Source organism: Schistocerca gregaria, unplaced genomic scaffold (genome assembly GCF_023897955.1).
Source record: "Schistocerca gregaria isolate iqSchGreg1 unplaced genomic scaffold, iqSchGreg1.2 ptg000499l, whole genome shotgun sequence".
In the NCBI taxonomy this organism is placed as follows: domain Eukaryota; kingdom Metazoa; phylum Arthropoda; class Insecta; order Orthoptera; family Acrididae; genus Schistocerca; species Schistocerca gregaria.
The window spans coordinates 170,001-175,000 of NW_026061904.1; the positions used below are offsets into that span (position 1 = coordinate 170,001).

Sequence of the window (5,000 nt, forward strand, 5' to 3'; positions counted from 1 at the left end):
ACATAACTAATATTTCAGTCGTCTGACGTCCCTCCTTAGTAAATGATGCAGGACCACATACATAGATGATACATACTGTAAACTGGGGAGGACAGTGTGAACCGCACTCGACCCAGTCACCCTATCTCACAGTCCACTCTGTGTGTAACAAAGCGAAAGCACCAAAGCACTATCGTTCAACAACATCCATTTTATCCTCGCTGCCACAGGACACTATCCAAACAACGACAAGAGGAACGTCACGTCCACTAATAAGACAGAATGTCTCACATCACCCGCAAACAACGCAGCTCAAATCAGCCAGCAACACCCACAGTGGTCCACCCAGTATCAACACAGGACGCAACGCCACGCCACAACACAAAAGGTACAAGTAATAAAATACCCTTTGGCCACACCCCTTATAAAGGCATCGAACCAACCCACCACCTGACACCAGCCAAACGTACATCCTGATTTGACACATCTCTGGCAACCTAACCCACGTTGGCCCTTAACCTAACCCACGTTGGCCCTTAACCTAACCCACGTTGGCCCTTAACCTAACCCACGTTGGCCCTTAACCTAACCCACGTTGGCCCTTAACCTAACCCACGTTGGCCCTTAACCTAACCCACGTTGGCCCTTAACCTAACCCACGTTGGCCCTTAACCTAACCCACGTTGGCCCTTAACCTAACCCACGTTGGCCCTTAACCTAACCCACGTTGGCCCTTAACCTAACCCACGTTGGCCCTTAACCTAACCCACGTTGGCCCTTAACCTAACCCACGTTGGCCCTTAACCTAACCCACGTTGGCCCCTAACCTAACCCACGTTGGCCCCTAACCTAACCCACGTTGGCCCCTAACCTAACCCACGTTGGCCCCTAACCTAACCCACGTTGGCCCCTAACCTAACCCACGTTGGCCCCTAACCTAACCCACGTTGGCCCCTAACCTAACCCACGTTGGCCCCTAACCTAACCCACGTTGGCCCCTAACCTAACCCACGTTGGCCCCTAACCTAACCCACGTTGGCCCCTAACCTAACCCACGTTGGCCCCTAACCTAACCCACGTTGGCCCCTAACCTAACCCACGTTGGCCCCTAACCTAACCCACGTTGGCCCCTAACCTAACCCACGTTGGCCCCTAACCTAACCCACGTTGGCCCCTAACCTAACCCACGTTGGCCCCTAACCTAACCCACGCTGCACCTTAACCTAAGTTACGCTGCACCTTAACCTAAGTTACGCTGCACCTTAACCTAAGTTACGCTGCACCTTAACCTAAGTTACGCTGCACCTTAACCTAAGTTACGCTGCACCTTAACCTAAGTTACGCTGCACCTTAACCTAACTTACACTGCACCTTAACCTAAGTTACACTGCACCTTAACCTAACTTACACTGCACCTTAACCTAAGTTACACTGCACCTTAACCTAAGTTACACTGCACCTTAACCTAACTTACACTGCACCTTAACCTAAGTTACACTGCACCTTAACCTAAGTTACACTGCACCTTAACCTAAGTTACACTGCACCTTAACCTAAGTTACACTGCACCTTAACCTAACTTACACTGCACCTTAACCTAACTTACACTGCACCTTAACCTAACTTACACTGCACCTTAACCTAACTTACACTGCACCTTAACCTAACTTACACTGCACCTTAACCTAACTTACACTGCACCTTAACCTAACTTACACTGCACCTTAACCTAACTTACACTGCACCTTAACCTAACTTACACTGCACCTTAACCTAACTTACACTGCACCTTAACCTAACTTACACTGCACCTTAACCTAACTTACACTGCACCTTAACCTAACTTACACTGCACCTTAACCTAACTTACACTGCACCTTAACTGTCACATGTAACGTCACAGGAATGTAGCTTTGCCTAACAGCAACCCTCTGAACATAGTTCACTGCTTGGATCCTCTGGTGTCATGTGTATTTCTTGATGCCATGGTGCGTACCCTCACATAAAGGTCTTTCGAGTGTTGCGTACTTTCTACACAGTCCCGCTAACCACTGGAAGGGTGTACCGCTACAGAACGAATATCGCCCTCCCCTCCTGCCCTTCCAAGCTGGTCGGTCAGGCGTTTGTTTGTGAAATGAGCCTTGCAGCTGTTCAGTTGCATTCGGTTGTCGATGCAGTCAGTGTACGTTGTGGTACGGCCTGTGTGGACTGTCCGCTGATGTACGCGTAACCCACACTGATCATCCGTCGTTACGTACTGAGTGACATAATGTGGCACATGCTTGACCGTACACCGGCTGCGCCCTACAATGGCGAATCATAAGGGCCATATGTTGTGCACGATGCTACTTGTCTCGTCTCCCCATTACAGCGAGATTGCACTGTTGTACGCCGTACAGACATGTGGTAAGTAGGTACGGACGAAAGTATTGCATGTTGGCCCCCCCCCCCCCCCTCCTCCCTCTGCCGGGAATCAGCGTGAGCCGTCTGTTGATGTAGCGACGAGGGTTTTCCTATTTAATCGTATTGCCCCACACAACATGATAGCACGGTGGACCGCGTTCCACATCTGCGACATGCTACAGAGGCCGGTTGACAGTCGACCGCGCAAGGGACATTGCACACGTGCGCGGACCATCTTCCACGTGTTCTCTCGTGTACATGCCGCAGTGTGTATGTGGGCTGATGTAGCGTGTCGTGACACATAACATGCAGGCATGCCAGAATCGTAGATTTCGCAAATGTAGATTGACGTATACGTTTGCTGCCAAAGATCCGCAAATGAACTGGAAATCAGTTGTTGAGCGGTTGTTCGCGCTGCAGGTGCATCGGTGATAGCGACGATCGGTACATCTGTGAACCGGTTGTTTCGGCGGTACCCGCCATGCCCCCGAACCTGAGTTGGCCATGTGGGTATGAAGCGATACGAGGCTGTGGCTTGGCGGGACAGTCCCCGGCCGGTGAGGGGGGGCCGCCCGGCGTGCTGGCCGCGCGCTGCGTGAGCGCACGCACTACAGCCGGCTGGTGGGGGGCGCCCAGTGGCAGGAGCGCCGGCCGACGGGCCCGGCTGGCGTCCCAGCTATGCGCCGGCGCACCCTGCGCGCGGCGCCAGGCGGCCAAAGTGGGTTCTGCCGAGCCCGGTGCGAAGCGCGGTGGACATCTGCAGTGTGCTGGTCCGATTGCGGACTGTGTGCGTTGAGGATGCGCCGCCGCCCGGCACTCGGCGTCGCGACGCCGTCTGCTGCTCGGTCGCCGCCAGCGGTTCTCGCAGGTGGTTTGTATCGCAGCTCTGCGGACGTGTTGGCGCGTGCGCTGTGCTGGGAGAGTTCGCTTCTGCACCCAAGTGGGGCTTTGCCCTTCTGTGGCGCTGGCGTTGGAGCTGCCGGTCACCGTAGGTGGCGCGTGTTGTTTCCCGCCGGCAATGCCACGACAGCACGCTCCCGGGCCTCTGTCGGCAGCGGCAAGCTCAGTTGGGAGCACGGGTGTTCGCACTGAAAGCGTCTACTCGCCTATCTCCGGGCGATTGCGCCTCTCTCGAACCCGACCAAGTACTTAGGACGGCGCTGCGCGCCGCCGGGACCTGAGAGGGTTTCGAGGTGTATCGTGCAGGGGAGCTCAGCCTCCTCCTGTTTGCAGAATAATTGAGCGGACGCTTGCGTGTTCGCGCGGGCCCTCGGGACACACTCCCGGGCGGCCGGCTGCTCAGCTCTCGTTGACGCAGCTCCCTGGTTGATCCTGCCAGTAGTCATATGCTTGTCTCAAAGATTAAGCCATGCATGTCTCAGTACAAGCCGCATTAAGGTGAAACCGCGAATGGCTCATTAAATCAGTTATGGTTCCTTAGATCGTACCCACGTTACTTGGATAACTGTGGTAATTCTAGAGCTAATACATGCAAACAGAGTCCCGACCAGAGATGGAAGGGACGCTTTTATTAGATCAAAACCAATCGGATTGGCTCGTCTGGTCCGTTTGCCTTGGTGACTCTGAATAACTTTGGGCTGATCGCACGGTCCTCGTACCGGCGACGCATCTTTCAAATGTCTGCCTTATCAACTGTCGATGGTAGGTTCTGCGCCTACCATGGTTGTAACGGGTAACGGGGAATCAGGGTTCGATTCCGGAGAGGGAGCCTGAGAAACGGCTACCACATCCAAGGAAGGCAGCAGGCGCGCAAATTACCCACTCCCGGCACGGGGAGGTAGTGACGAAAAATAACGATACGGGACTCATCCGAGGCCCCGTAATCGGAATGAGTACACTTTAAATCCTTTAACGAGTATCTATTGGAGGGCAAGTCTGGTGCCAGCAGCCGCGGTAATTCCAGCTCCAATAGCGTATATTAAAGTTGTTGCGGTTAAAAAGCTCGTAGTTGGATTTGTGTCCCACGCTGTTGGTTCACCGCCCGTCGGTGTTTAACTGGCATGTATCGTGGGACGTCCTGCCGGTGGGGCGAGCCGAAGGCGTGCTTGCGCGTCCCGAGGCGGACCCCGTTGAAATCCTACCAGGGTGCTCTTAGTTGAGTGTCTCGGTGGGCCGGCACGTTTACTTTGAACAAATTAGAGTGCTTAAAGCAGGCAAGCCCGCCTGAATACTGTGTGCATGGAATAATGGAATAGGACCTCGGTTCTATTTTGTTGGTTTTCGGAACCCGAGGTAATGATTAATAGGGACAGGCGGGGGCATTCGTATTGCGACGTTAGAGGTGAAATTCTTGGATCGTCGCAAGACGAACAGAAGCGAAAGCATTTGCCAAGTATGTTTTCATTAATCAAGAACGAAAGTTAGAGGTTCGAAGGCGATCAGATACCGCCCTAGTTCTAACCATAAACGATGCCAGCCAGCGATCCGCCGCAGTTCCTCCGATGACTCGGCGGGCAGCCTCCGGGAAACCAAAGCTTTTGGGTTCCGGGGGAAGTATGGTTGCAAAGCTGAAACTTAAAGGAATTGACGGAAGGGCACCACCAGGAGTGGAGCCTGCGGCTTAATTTGACTCAACACGGGAAACCTCACCAGGCCCG

At 53.6% G+C, this 5,000-nt stretch overlaps 1 non-coding gene across 1 annotated transcript in view; it reads left to right on the forward strand.

The window, feature by feature from the left end:
• The first annotated feature begins 3,701 nt into the window (after positions 1–3,701).
• Positions 3,702–5,000, forward strand: part of LOC126313761 (small subunit ribosomal RNA) — a 1,893-nt gene continuing 594 nt past the window's right edge. The window contains exon 1 of the ribosomal RNA XR_007555379.1: positions 3,702–5,000. This exon is cut by the window's right edge and continues 594 nt beyond it. This is a non-coding gene — a ribosomal RNA (small subunit ribosomal RNA).